Consider the following 15,829-nt stretch of genomic DNA (forward strand, 5'->3'; position numbering starts at 1 on the left):
CTTTTTAAAAATATACTTTTGTTTATTTTTTTAAAGATTTTATTTATTTATTTGAGAGAGAGAGACAGACAGAGATAGAGAGAGCACGAGTGGGGACGAGAGGGAGAAGCAGGCTCCCCGCTGAGCAGGGAGCCCGACGTAGGGCTCCATCCCAAGACCCTGGGATCATGACCTGAGCCAAAGGCAGACACTTAACCAACTGAGTCACCCAGGGGCCCCTTAAAATATACTTTTAAAAATCTGTAATGGTCAAAGAGGTTTTTTGTTAGTGTGAAGAATTGGAAACATCCCTCAGCAGGGAGTGGGTTGTACAGCTCATGTTCTATCCTTGGCCTGGATTCCCTGTGGCTGTTGAAGAAGAAGATAGAACTATGTGAGCCAATACAAAAAGATGTCATAATGGTATAAATAATTGAAAAGTATATATAAAGATATTCATTACAGGGACCCAAATGAGCCTCTGTAGGGGACCAGTTAAGTTAGCTATGCTATGTCTGTGGTCTAGAATACCACACAGTAGTAAAAAGTACTGTTCTAACATGCAGAAATCTCCCAAGAGATGCAGAGTAGAAAAACTTGCAAACCACATGCAGTCCTTTTATTCCTGTAGATACATTTTCAGGGCTGGTCTTTTCTTTTTAAAGAAATGGGCCAATGTTTTTAGAATAATGTTTTAAAAAATGGGGGAAAAAATGGAAATGGGAAAAAAAAAAGAATACTTTAAAAAAAACCCCAAAATCATTCATAACCCTTCTGCTTAAAGATTATAAAAATTTAGAAATGGAGGGCGCCTGGGTGGCTCAGTTGGTTAAGCAACTGCCTTCGGCTCAGGTCATGATCCCGGAGTCCTGGGATCGAGTCCCATGTCGGGCTCCCGGCTCAGCAGGGAGCCTGCTTCTCCTTCTGACCCTTTCCCCTCTCATGCTGTTTCTCTGTCTCTCTCTCTTTCTCCCAAATAAATAAATAAATAAAATCTTTTAAAAAAAAATTTAGAAATGGAAGCATCCCATATTTCACTCCCCACACCACACCTCACCAAATCTGGCCCAACCCCCCCCCCCCAGAATAATTAACACATGATGAATGTCCTTTTTGGCTTTTCAAAAGTTTATATTGACACATCTATAGATATTTACATAAGTACGCACACATGCTTAATAGAATCATGCTTTAAAATATTGCTTTGTGGGCGCCTGGGTGGCTCAGTTGGTTAAGCGACTGCCTTCGGCTCAGGTTATGATCCTGGAGTCCCGGGATCGAGTCCCACATCAGGCTCCCTGCTCAGCAGGGGGTCTGCTTCTCCCTCTGACCCTCCTCCCTCTCATGCTCTCTGTCTCTCGTTCTCTCTCTCTCAAATAAATAAATAAAATCTTTAAAAAAAAAATAAATAAAATAAAATAAAATAAAATAAAATATTGCTTTGTAACTTGCTTTCTTCACTTAACTATATGTTATGGTCACTTTTTATGTCAGTATTTACAAATTCACCTCTGTTTTTTTGTTTTTGTTTTTGTTTTTTACTGCATTCTAGAGTATAGATGCGTCATAGATCATCTTTTTTTTTTTTTTTAAGATTTATCTATTTGACAGAGAGAGACATAGCGAGAGAGGGAACACAAGCAGGGGGAGTGGGAGAGGGAGAAGCAGGCTTCCTGTGGAGCAGGGAGCCCGATGCAGGACTTGACCCCAGGACCCTGGGATCATGACCCGAGGTGAAGGCAGACGCTTAACCGACTGAGCCACCCAGGCGCCCCACGTCATAGATCATCTTGATCTGTTGTTAAGTAAGCAAGGCAAGGAGCAGAACGGGATACATAACTGATCTCATTTTTATAAAAATCATATATATATATATTCCCCATGAAGGACTCCATACGTATCTTTATAATGTTTGAAAAACTTTGTATAAAAATTATCTATTATTTTTCAAAAACAAGAAAAGTGGTTTCTAAAGTACTGAACAACATATAGTTCACTCTGCAAGCCAGAATTTTAAAACATCATGTAGATGTGATACACACCATTATTTATTTATTTTTATTCTTTAAAAGATTTTATTTATTTATTTATTTATTTGAGAGGGAGAGAGGGAGAGAGCACGAGTGAGCAGGGGGAGGAGCAGAGGGAGAGGGACAAGCAGACTTGTGCTGAGCAAAGAGCCCGACTCGGGGCTTGATCCCACCACCCTGAGATCATGACTTGAGCCGAAATCAGGAGTCGGACACCTTAACGGATTGCACCAGCCAGGCGCCCCTACACACCATATTTTAACACACAAGAGCTGCTCCCAGTTAACTGACTTAACTGGCTTTCCTGCAGGCTCTGGAATGAAAATCTCCCTGATCCTGTGCACGTATTTGACTGCCTTGTAAACGTGTCAAGGAAAGGGGGGATTCTGGCCTAATCTGCTTTTATTTTTTTTATTTTTTTTAAAGATTTTATTTATTTATTTGAGAGAGAGAATGAGAGAGAGAGAGCATGAGATGGGGGAGGGTCAGAGGGAGAAGCAGACTCCCTGCTGAGCAGGGAGCCCGACGTGGGACTCGATCCCGGGAGTCCAGGATCATGACCTGAGCCAAAGGCAGTAGCTTAACCAACTGAGCCACCCAGGTGCCCCTGGCCTAATCTTTTACATTCAGGTGTGTCCTCATGAGCAAGCTCACAGTGACCTCGTCTGTGACTCAGAGTCTCTGAAGGAGGCAAAGAGGCCTCACCAGCTTCTCACAAGCCCCACTACTCTCTCTGAGCCTTAGTGTGCCCCTCTGTGAAATGGGGATTCTAACAGTCCCCACCTCGGGGCATAGGACCCCATTCATTCTAAGAGCTCAGAAACTAACAGAACTTTTTATTGTGAATCAGGAATTTTCTCAATTCTGTGTAATCAGAATCAAGTGCAGAAATACCATCCGCTGAGGCTGCGTGAGTTCCGATTGCAAATGTCTGGGCTCCACCACACCTAATGCACAGAGGCTGACTCCCCAAGGTGACTCCCAGACTTGTACTTTAAACAGTAAAGTCACACCTGAATATGCTTCGTGCTTTTGCTGAGGGATGTTCAACCCAAGGGCTCAGCGTACATTAGAGTTAATGATACTTTTTATCTGAGGGTCTTTAAAGAGTGTTTGTGGAATTAATGGAGATTGGTATTCATAAAATCAGGTTTTCCCTTAAAAATCACAGTGCAAAAGAGTATTTGTCATGGGAAAATACTTGGGAAATTACTCAATGCAAAAAGATAACAAAAGAGCGTGCTAAGTATGATTGCTTTTCTTTTTTTTCAGATTTTATTTATTTATTTGACAGAGAGAGTGAGAGAGCACAAGCAGGGGGAGGGGCAGAGGGAGAGGGAGAGGGAGAAGCAGACTCTCCACTGAGCAGGGAGCCCGATGTGGGGCTCGAACCCAGGAACCTGGGATCATGACCCGAGCCGAAGGCAGACGCTTAACAGACTGAGCCACCCAAGTGCCCCTATGATTACTTTTCTGATAAAAATATAAATATGTGCACATTAGCATTAAAATTGTAAAACAAAGTCCCCCAAGGTTGTCACTGGTTATGAAGGAAGAGGAGATATGTGCAGGGGATTTTTATTTCATTCCTTGGGCATTTTGGTATTTTCCGAATTTTCTATGATGATTATTGCTGTCCTCCCAAGCCAATAAATAAATGTTAATCAAAATGTCACTGTGGGATGTGAGATGTGCACTGAGGAAAGAATGATCCTGCTAAACATTTTCAAATTTTCCCTGAGTAGTGAAAACAGATCGGGCCTTGCCAAATGCTGGGGCCTGGGGCTTGAGCTGGCCTCTGGGAGGGCAGGGCGGCTGGCTGCCACCTCTGGCCCAGATCTGTCACTGTCTTCCTTGGCTCCATCTGGTCACATACACGCAGAATGTGGCTCACTCAGCCGGACTGGCAGCACTGTGGCCTGGTCAAGGCAGACCTCACCTAGCAGAACAGGTATGTCTGCCCCCACCCCTCCACTCAGATGCCTGCTCCTGTAGGTGAGAGGGAAACAGAGAGATGAGGGCCAGGTGAGCTCTCAGGACCATTCAAGGGAGAGGTAGCCATTTGATGGCTCTTCCTACCACATCTCTACATGACCACATCTGTCCATGGCTTGATCCAGCCTCTAACCCTCCATGGCTCCGCAGTGCCCTCAGGACAACATCCAGCACCTCTGCCTAGCACTGAGGGGCCCTTATGGCCTGTCTCCTTGCCACCTGCCCAGGCTTATCTCCCTCCCCTGCCCCACTGGGTCAGTCTCTCTTTGACCCATCTAAGATTATAGAATGGAAAGAATAAACTGTACTAGCAATCAAGCAGACACACACCTCTGACTACAACCACTGTTGTTTATACTCCTTACATGAGGGCAGGTTGCCTTAGTCACTAAAATGTTAACACTCTCACCCCTTCGACCTCCTGATTGTCCCTCTGGGAACCTATTCTGCAAATGCACTAACAAGTGTGTGCAAAGACCTATGTACACGAATAACTAAAAATCCATACCTGGGAAACAGCCTAAATCATGTCAGAAGAGGAGTTATATAATTCATTTGCACACCATGGAATACTACGCAGCTAGGTTTAAAGGGAGCCACATTTACATTCGCTGAAATGAAACCATTTCCAAGATACATTGTTCACTGAGAAAAATGCAAGGCTCAAAACTGAAGGTATGCTAAATGCAACATGGTATCCTAGATTGGAGCCTGGAAGACAAAATATATTAGTGGAAAAACTAGCATGATCCAAATGAAGTCTGGAGTTTAGTTAATGGTTTGCACCAATATTAATTTCTTGGTCTTGATTATTGTACCATGGCTATGTAATACATTAACACTGGGGGAACCTGGGTGACGGGTATACAAGAATTCTCTGTACTGTCTTTGTAACTTTTCCGCAAATCTTAAATTCTTCCAAAATAAAAAGTTTAGGGGCACCTGGGTGGCTCAGTCAGTTAAGTGTCTGCCTTTGGCTTAGGTCATGATCCTGGGGTCCTGGGATCGAGCCCCGCATTGGGTTCCTTGCTCAGTGGGGAGCTGGCTTCTCCCTCTCCCTCTGACCCTCCCCTACTCGTGCTCACTCTCTCTCAAATAAATAAAAAAAAAATTTAAGTTTATTTGAAAAAAACTAAATGTATGTTTCTATATTTGCAGAACTCTAAAAAAGGAGAAAAAAAGGGCAAAGTTTGTGTATACACGGGAAATGTCTTTTATTTTTAGGAGTGATTTTCCTTAATTCAGGAATGATTATCCACTTTGAAAACTGATGAATAGTTTAAAAATAAGTTATACTCACACTCGCGTCATGATTTTTTCAGAGTACCTACCTGACCAATGTCATTATTTGAAATATTTTATCTGATGGCATAATTTCAAAATGTCTTCCAATTTGGATTGTAGAAAGAAATTACACATGGCTGAGGACTGAAGTGCAAATAAGGACACAGGGCAATTCACTAGAAACCAACTCATGAAATGTTCATGGTATCAAACGGCCAACTCACTGAATTTGTCAAAAAATCTTTTACCGGTATTAACCCAAACAGCTTAACACATTGTAGGGAAATGAATTCTTAGTTGTCGTCCCCTCAGAACTGAGCTCAGAGTCCTGTATCAGAGACAGAGCAGACAGCAGGGAACAGGCTTCCCAGAAGAGTGGAGACCTGGAGGCAATAACAATCTTCAGAAAAATCTGGCCGCTGAAGTCACTGGCTCCCCAGTGTGGCCTTGCTTATCCTGAGTTAGGGGTGAGCGCCAAGAGTCCAATGTGGGTTAACCTCTCTTAAATGGAAAAGCTTACATTGTTACATAAATTCTTCCAGAATGATGATGTAAAGTCCTGGGTGTTCAAGGCGCTGCAGAATTATAAGAACCAAATTTTCCAGATCCAGCGAGAACCAATCTTTTTTTTTAAGATTTTTATTTGAGAGAGAGAGGGAGAGCATGAGTTGGGGGGGGGCAGATGGAGAAGCAGGCTCCCCACTGAGCAGGGAGCCCGAAGTGGTGCTCCATCCCAGGACCGTGGGATCACCACCCGAGCTGAAGACAGACGCTTAACTGACTGAGCCACTCTGGTGAGAACCAATCTTATGCAGACAATGTCACTGATCCCTTAAGCCCCAGGGACTAGGGGCCCAGGAACCTCTGTTGATGAGACAAGTTGCATCTGCCCCTGTCCTGAGTGGTAAAATTGTGAATCTTTCCAGTAACATGACTCATTCCAACATTCAAATATTTATTGCTTGCCTGACATGGGCACACACTGGGCACTGGTCTAGATCTGGGGACCCAGCAGGGAACGAATCAGACCTCAATCTCCCCCTTTATAAAAGCTTACCTTTTGAAAGAGGAGATCAAGAAAACCAAGAAGGGAAATACACGTGTCGGAGGAAATAAGTGCTAGGGAGAAAAATAAAATGTAAAAATAAAATTTTAAAACGAGCAGAGAAGAGAAGCAAGCCGTTTCAACACCACGTCCACATCCTGTCTGGATGTCTGAGTTTCCAGAAGTGGCAAGGCCCCTCCTCTGGATTATTTCCCATTGTCCATTGTTCCATCACCATGTGTGGGGGTTGGAGAGAGCTCAGACTGACAGTCCCTGGGGCACATGCCTGCCTTGGAACAGAGATGGATTCAGCGCCACCCAACGGGCCTGGCCTGCCAGGGGGAAAAGTTGGCTACTCAGAGCGGACTTGGGCTCTGAGCCTAGGGAAAGATGAACAGACACTGGGAGCAGAAAGGACCACTATCTTCTCTCCCCATAAACCTTCTCCTGATGATTCAGAGATAAATGACACAAAAAGCACTGAGAATTCAATGTTAGCCATTGTCCTGGCTGTCATCTTTATTAGTATTTGGGGACCCCATCACTCACTGGGCCAGTTATCCATTTATTGCGTCTTAATTCCAGTGTTTGTCAGTGGGCATGAGGTTAGGCCTTGTCAGTAGGGGGCGCTAGACGGACATTGCGAATTAGTGGCTTCTCTCCAGATTCCAGGGCTTTGTTCCCGTTTCCCCTGGGCTGTGACCAGCAGGTGGCTGTTACTCTTTTCCACATTGTAGCTGACCACCTCCAGCACCTTCTTGAGCCCAGCTAGGAACACACCATTTAACCCAAGTAAGATATGTGTTGAAAATATGAAATAGAATAATTTCTTCCTTAACTGACTGCCTTTTCAGATGCTCTGCAAATGGAAATAGAAAGATGCAAAACAGAGCAAGTGGGTTTTTTTTTTTTTTTTTTTTTGAAGAGCTACTTCCAGTCCTACTGGGGAAAAAAAAATGATCAAAAGATCCCTGGCATTAAAGTTCATCTCATAAAAATTCATTCAGAAAATTGAACAAGTTGTAAACGGAAGGAATTTTTCAACTTTTTTTTTTTTTTTTAAGATTTTATTTGAGAGAGAGAGCCCGAGCACGAGGAGGAGGGCAGAGGGAGGAGAAGCAGGCTCCCCGCCGAGCAGGGAGCCTGATGCGGGCTCCATCCCAGGACCCCGGGAACACGACCTGAGCCGAAGGCAGACGCTTAACAGACTGAGCCACGCAGGTGCCCTCGAATTTTTCAATTTTCAAGATCCAGAATCAGGACAAGTGATATTTGTTGCCTAGAAACTACTCTGGTCCGGGGTACGTCAGTTAGCTTTTTTAACCACCCCAAACACAGTGACTTAAAATGATTATTTTTTAGCTCCTGATTCTTTGGGACCATTTGCGCTGAGCCCAGCCAGGCAGTTCTTCTGTGGGTCTCCCCTGGGTTGACTCTTGCAGCTGCAGTCAGCTAGTGGGGTGGTTGGGGGCTGTTTGGTCTCAGGTGGTTCCCCTCACATGTATGGCTGGCTGGCAGTTGGTGTAGGTGGCTGGGGTAATGGCTCTCACTGGGCCATGTGTCTATAGCAGGCCGGTTCAAGCTTGTTCACATGGCCGTGCTCGTAGGGTTCCCAGCAAGGGTTTGTTAAACTCTTCTCTGTAAAAAATACCTCTTCCTGTGACTTTGCATGGATCTTAGGAAATGCCAGTGCTCCTGAGCACGGCCTACTAGGCCGGGCCCTGCCCACCACATCCAGCCTCCCTCTCCCCTGCTCCCCCTCACTTTGCTGTCTCCACTCCAACAACAGTGGACTTCAGGGCCATGCTTCCTCCCACCCCAGAGCTCTGGAACCTATTTTCCTACTGCCTGGAGGACTCACCCCTCTCCTAGTCAGGTTAGTAATCATTCGTAAAATCTTAGCGCAAGCATCACTTCCTCCAGGAAGCCTTTCGGAAAACCCTGGCCAGGTTAAGAGTTCTGTTTTCCTTTCTTAAAGTATCTATCTCGTGATTTTTCTTCAGAGCACGTAGCATAGTTTTAAGTTTTACTTGCAACTAATAACCATAGCCAACATTTAATCAGCCCTTGCTCTGCGCCCGGGGCTGTTCTAAGAAATTCATGGGTGTCTGTTCATTTGATTCTCTCGAGGCACAGAAAGGAGAAGAAACTTGCTCCAGTTCACACAGCTGAGGAGTGGTACAGGCAGGTCTCAAACCTGTCAGTCTGGTTCCAGAGCTAACATCTTAACCATTCTGCTCTGTTCCCTCCCTCTGAAGTAAATAATACGCATCTCCCTACCAGACTGTGAGCCGGCCAATGGAAGATATTCTGTGTGATGGACTAAACCGTGTCCCCTCCAAAATTCATATGTGGAAGCCTTAACCCACAATGTGGCTGTATTTGGAGGTAGGGCCTTTAAGGAGGGAATTAAGGTTAAATGAGGTAATAAGAGTAGGGAGGCCCCTAGTCCAATAGGACTAGTGTCCTTATGTCTTAGTCCGCTCAGGCTGCATAGTAGAACGCCATGGACTGGGCAGCTTATAAACAATGGAAATCTACTTTTCTCAAGCTCACAGTTCTGGAGGCTGGGATGTCCCAGATGAAGGCATTGGCAGATTTGGTATCTGGTGAGAACCTACTTTCTGGTTCATAGATAGCTGTTTTCTTACTGTAACATCACATGGTGGAAAGGGCAAGGGAGTTCTCTGGGGCCTTTTTATAAGGGCGCTAATGCTATTCATAAAGGCTCCACCCTTATGACCTAATCATCCCCTGAAGGCCCCTTCTCCAAATATCAGCACAGTGGGGATTAGGATTCAGTATATGAATTGACACAAACGTTCAGCCTATGGCCCCTTATAAGAGGAGGAATAGATACAGGAGTGTGCGTGCACAGGGCAAAGGCCACGTGAGGGCCCAGTGAGAAGGAGAGAGGCCTCAGGAGAAACCAACTCTGCTGGCCACTTGATCTTGGACTTCCAGCCTCCAGAACTGTGAGAAATAAATTTCTGCCGTTTAAACTACCCCATCTGTGGAATTTTGTTATGGCAGCCCAAGTACACATACATTTGGTCTCTTCTTGCTTGCCATGATATACTTTGTACCAAGGACATTAACAGGTGCTCCCAAAAATATATATATACTCTGGTGCCACCACCTTCTCTGGAAAGTCTTTGTTCATCCTTCTCCCTCTCCCATGCCTGGCTCAAGTGTCCCTTCTGGGCTTTAGTTGCTACACTTTTCACTTGGTTCTGGAAGGATATGTTTTGAGGTCGAATTATTCCTTTCTAGAAGGTTACATCTTTGAATCTGAAGATTTCAAAGGGGCTGAGTCTTCTCCGGGACTCAGCCCAGATGGTATACGTTGTTGGGAGTTTAGTAAATATTTGAGTGAATGCAAGTCTCCTGAGCCCCGCACACAAGCCCTGGATGGAGAGCAAGAAGGTTTGAGTTCTAAGTTTCATCTCTAAATTCCTGAGCAGCCTTGGATCCTGAAACCTCAAAAGTAATCATGGCCTTGCGTTTCTCCAGACATCAAAGCTTGGGGAAAAGTTATGCTCTAACAAGCATAGAGTACAGGGTCGTTTTTACATCTAACACCTGTGCAGTTGAACTGCGCTCCTGAGTCTTAGTAATCTGCCTAGCTCTAGCCAGACTTCTTGGTATATCTCAAACATACTAAGTTCATGCCTGTCTCAGGGCCTTTGTACTTGCTGTCTCTTCTGGGAACACACTTCCCCCAGAATTTTCCACAAATGGCCTTAATTTTCAGTGTTTATGCCAAAGTCAAGGAGGGGTAATGGTGATTGCAAGCAACTCAGTTTCAGGACACTGGAGATAAAAAGAGATGTCACTGTTCTATTAGTTCATTGAATCTTCTCAACAGTCCTGAAAGGTGTTTACTGTCATTATCCCCATTTTACAGATGAAGAAATTGAGGCCAAGAGAGGTTAAGTAACTTGCTAAAGGTCTCACAACTAGAAAGTAACAGGTCCAGGATAGGAATCCAGGGAATTTGGATCCAGTGTCAAGTTTCTTAAGCACAAAGCTCCCTGCTTCTCAACATACATTGCAGCTTAGTTAACACAGGGTCTGGCGTGGGGCAGTGCTCAACAAGCAACAGTTATTTCTCTACTCCCCTCATTTGACTCTCCTCATCAGTCCAACCCCCAGAACCAAGCCGATAACCCTTCCTAGTCCATCTTGCCAGAGCTCAGAGTCCCTCACTCCACCTTCTTATGCCTGCACATGCTAGGTAGCTAGATTTGAGGGCTCTAAAATCAGGTTCTCTGGCTTCCCATCTAGGCTCCACCTTTCACTAGCTCAGTAAACATAGGAATGTTACATCCCTCCCCGGTCTCAGTTTCCTCACCTGTAAAATGGGGACAGTAACAATCATTATGTTCTAGAATTACTATAGGGATTCAGTGGGATGATGCATGCAGAATGCTTTCCAGCTTGCCCAGCTCATAAAAATGGCTCAATAAATTGTAACGTTTATGATTAGAGCCTCTCAGTGAGAAGCCCCCCAAAGTTCTGGGGCTGTGAAATATACTGCCCACAACCTTTAGAGCCAAAGTTGGGACCAGATGAACTCATTGTTTGTAGACAAGGTTGGCTGGTGTAAGCGGACTCCTTAACCTGATCCAAGCCAGGATCTACCAGACAGTTACCTCTTAGAGGCAGCGTGGTTCAGAGGGGTAATCTCTTGGGTCTGATAGACCTGGGTCTGAATTCCAGCTCTGATTTCTCCTCAGGACCTCAGTTTCTTCATCTGTCAAATGGGAAGAGACTAGTGTTAAGATTAAGAATGTGACTTCAGATTCAGAAGGTTATGTGATATTCATTCTACTCCTTGCTTAGCCATAGACCAGCAATATGAGCTGATATGAGTGTCTTCAGCACTATGAGCTGAAGCACTATGAGCTGCTCCAATGGGTGTTGTCACCATTCCTATTCCTGGGGTGGCTATGAGGATTTCCCAGGACCATGTGCGCCTACACTCTGCACCCTGCAGCTGTTGGGATGGGAGACAGTATATACCAAGAGTTAGGAGTTTAGGCTCTGGAGTCAGACTGCGACAGGCCTAGTTCAAATTCAGCTCTGACAATTACTCCTGGTGAGATCTTGGGAAAATCAATTTCTTCTCCCAACCTCAATTCATTTATCTGTGAAGTGAGAATAATAGCAGTAACTGTCCAATAGGGCTTGTTATAAGAATTCCATTAGATGATACATGTAAAGCACTTAAAACTGGCTTGGTTCAGTGTGGCAAAGATATTATGAGGACGATTTTTAAAATATCCTTTCCTAGAAGGCAAATGCATTTGCCCAAAAGTTTGAGGACTTGAGAATATGAACGGAGTGAAGCCTTCAGGATCAGATTCAAGTCCAAAACAAAAACAAAAACAAAACCCTCATTTATAGATGAGGTAAACCAGGGCCACGTGATCACATCAGACCCCCCCCACCCCCCCCCCCCCCCCCACTACAAGATCAACCCCACTTAATCATAGTGTAGCTCGAATGCTAGACTCTCACTAGAACGAGGTCAGAGTCCCGGCAGTGACCATTCTCGCCGGGGGACGTGAGACAAGTGAGCCTCAGAGGTTAACCAGCGGAGTAATCAGCTCCCTCGCAGGATTATTTAGCAGGAGTCATTGAGATGACGCACACAACGCGGCACCCCGAAAGGGTTCGGTGAACGGGAGCTGTTGTTACTATTGCTACAGCACCTGTCTTCTCCAGCTGTTTGAGGGTTTCTCCCACCGGCCTGCCACTCGCCTTAGTCGGTCTCCGTCCCGACTTTCGGCTGCAGCTACTGTCCCAGGCTCTCCTCAGGAGGGTCCCCCTGCGCCCGTCCTTCGTCCCCAGCTCCTCAGCTAGCTGCGGGGAGGTGGGCGCCAGACAACACTCCACCGAGCCCCGGAGCCGAACTTGAAGCTCAGGGACAGAAGTCCAACTGCCGCCTGAAACCGTTGGACTGGGCTCCCGCCTCCTGGAAACGCTGATCAATCAAAAGAGAAGAAGCAAGCCCCTAGACCAATCAGAAGTGGAAGCGGTCGAGCAATGCCCGCCTCCTTAAAGCGCCCTAGCTTCTCATTGGATGTGCCCGAGCGCGAACCCAAAGCTAAGCCACTTAGAAGAGAGTGGGGCCAGCCAATCAGCAGTGCAACCGCAGCTCGGCTCGTGGGACTGGAGAGGCAGTATCAGCTCACAGACTGGCGCGGTGCGAGCTCGCCGCCTGTCAGCACCAAAGCCCTGCATGGACAGAAAGCCAGCTGGCTGAGCTCTTAGCCCTGGCCAATTAATGGCGGGGCAGAGCAATGGGCCATTCTCTCTACGGTGTGGGGTGTGTGGTGTGTGTGTGTGTGGGGGGGGAGATGGCTAGTATGTGAAGTACGCAGTTAACCCTGTTCATCTGACAGGCGATGAGCATTCGAAGCGTGAGCATCTAGACCAATCACGGGTCAAGGCACTGCCCCCTCTTGTGCTTTCCCTGTCCCCGCATACTTCCGGGTGAGGCAGGGTGTGTTCTGCAACCAATCAGTGGTGGGCAGGGCAAGAGGCGGGAAAGGGAAGCTGCCCACAGGCACCCAAAGCCTGGCTGGCTCTTGAGGGCCTCCCAACCAATCACAGACACACACTTCATAGACTGTCAAGGGTTAAGAGAGAGGTGAAAGGGTTTGCAACGAGAGCTACTCAGGGTGGCAAGACAGAAGCAAGAAAGCGGTGGTATCCTGAGCCCTTGCGGAGGGAGCTTCCAAGGCTATTGAGGCGAAAGAGGTTCCGGGCCCAGTCTTTTCACAGAGAGGGTGGGAGGGAGGGCAAATTCCACAGCCACTCAGCAGGGGAGGGGGGCGAGCTGGAGGGTAACATCTCAGCCTTAGAGACCTGAAACCCAAGTGCGCGGACCAATCAGACTCCAAGGCCCTGCCACACCACAGAGCCAGCAGGGTGGGTGGGAGCTCCGCAGCCAATCAGGGGTGGGCGCGAGGTGGGAGAGAGCAAGTGGAGCTGTCCTAGGTGTCTCCCAGAATGCTGAGCATGCTCAGCAGGACGCGGCCAGCGCTGCAGCCAATCAGCGTCCGCCTCGGAAATCCAGGCGCGACAGGCAAGCTGTGCACGCGCCCGGGGCCTCGAGCTCCTGGGCTCGCGCCGCTCACCACTTTCTAACGGCCACTCGAGCTTGCGCTGCCCTCAGTGTATGTGAGACTGTGGGAAGAGGAAGAGGGTCCGAGTCGGTGAGTGCCATGGTTTTTCTTACACTTCTTCAGGCTTGGGACTGGCCCAGGCCAAGCTGGGGTATGAGGGCTTGAGTGGTCGCCGTGAGGGTTGAGGGTTTTCGTCCCTGCGGACTCCCTTTGCTCTGGCGAGGCTGGCAGTGGGGCCTCCTGGGCACCTTTGGGCCCAGGCTGGTCAGAGGCCAGGCCAACATGCCCTGAGTTGGTCCATGGTCCCTGAGGCTAACTTGGTTTGGAAGCATGTTGTGGGGCAGTTGGAGGCCCTTGGAGCTCTGCGTGGCGTCATTTGGCCATGAGGTATGGCCTCTGAACTGTGAGAGGTTGTCTGAGGGCTCTGGACTGAGTCTGGATCTGGTGACTGGAAGGAGAGGCCTGTGGCCCTCCAGAGGTTATTGGGAGTCACTGGCCAAAAGATGAAACAAGTGTGTACTTGAGAGGTTTTCTGGGGTCTTAGGATCCAGCCTGGGCTGAGAGTGAGAGTTGCCAAGGTTGCAAGCCCAATGGGAAGTTGTCAACGGCCATTGCATCCAGGCTGTGCTGAGAACATGTGGCTACAAGGCTTTGGGGCAGTCGTTGGACTCCAGGTTGAGATACAGATTTTCCAGTATCGGGTCCAGGTTAGACAACCTGGCCAGGAGGTTAGGCCCAGGGTCTTCTGGAGGTTCTTGAGGAGGGAGTTTCTGAATCTCAGAGGTTGTTTGCCCTCCATGAAATATTATTGCCATGTGACTCTAGAAAAAACCAGGATTGGGTCATGTTAGGGCCTTTTGGTCCACTCTTTCCTAAACCCTGATCATTCCCAGAAGATACCAGGCAGTAAGAATGGGACCAGATGCATAGGGAAGATAAGATGGATGGTGTATTGGAGCACAGGAAGAGGTGTGTAAGATATCCTGCTCCTTAGGAAATCACCCAGGTTGTCTTTACAGAAGATTTTTTATTCTTATGGGGCAGGGTGTTGATATCTAATTTCACTCAGCTGTTCAAGTTCTACATAGTATTAAAGCTTTCAGAGTGCTTTCATGTACACCCAGTGTTCTTAAACCTTGGATGGGGATACAAGGGAGTGGTCTATGAGTGGATTTCAAGGGGTTTTGAGCTCCTGGAAATCATAAGAAAAACTGTATGCATGTTGTTGCAGGGGGGCATGCAAAGCAGCCACAAGGATAAACAAGGAGTATTTAACCTGTCCAAGGACTGGCTTCAGTCTATGAATCCCTTGTCATTCACATGCACAATGGTATGAGTATCTATAATTTTCTGATGTAAAGAGTTGATTCCACAGCTTACAATTTTAAAAAGGATGGCAATCCCTTAAACTATGACCTTAAGAACCATTGGAATTAAGCAGGCTTCTGTATTATTTATGGGGCCTAGGCCAAACTAGAAATGAAGATTTCCCCTTTTCTTCCCACACCTGGTGTTGGTGCACATTTCAAGGCACATTAGTCTGCATGTCTGAGCTCAGTCTACCTGCCCCTCACACACAACCAGGGCCTGGGGTGTGTACATCAGTCACACAGTTTGTCCTCCTGAGTATAGACCTGGGGTTGAGGGCTGGGTAGGTCCGGTAAGTGGGCCATTTGGGTGAGGAAGTCAGAGTTCCAAGTTACCAGAGCACAGCCTAGAACTGGGGGACACATGTTCCAGGTGGGCCCTTCCTAGATGCCCTTAGGATCCTTGGCCCAAGGTGGGGGGGGGGGACACAGCCAGAGGGGGTCAGAGTGGGTTTAACACAATATTGGCATTCAGTACTGGTCTTGAAAACAGCCCCTGTGAGCAAATTGAGGATCTCAGAAGAGTTAGCCCCATATTAGGGCTGAAGAAAAAGGCCACCCACAGAGAAGATGCAGTGGAACCTAAATTTTTTTACTTCTAGTCTAGTTCTTTTTCCACTTGATCCACAAAAGATATGCTAGGATAGGATGTCTATGACCTAGATGCTATGATTATACTGGTTCTTGAGTTATATGAAACATAGATTTAAGGAAGAAAGAAACTAATTTACTCCATGGTGTCTCTTCTCTGGTATGTGTTGGATGTACTTAACTAGGAAGAGTAGGCATTTGAAAGTTCATGTAAGATTTGGATAATTGGTCTTTATCTGCATAAAATGCTGTGGGGGAATTTAACTACCTTAATTTGAAGAAAGAGATGTGTTCCTGGAAAAAGTGGAAAGTTCATATAATTTTTCTAAATTAAATCTTGTTTAATTTGGCTTTGGAATACTCACTATTTAAAATAAGTGAGATAAAGGGAGAACATTTTTC

Source organism: Phoca vitulina, unplaced genomic scaffold, assembly GCF_004348235.1.
Source record: "Phoca vitulina isolate PV1807 unplaced genomic scaffold, GSC_HSeal_1.0 scaffold58, whole genome shotgun sequence".
Taxonomy (NCBI): domain Eukaryota; kingdom Metazoa; phylum Chordata; class Mammalia; order Carnivora; family Phocidae; genus Phoca; species Phoca vitulina.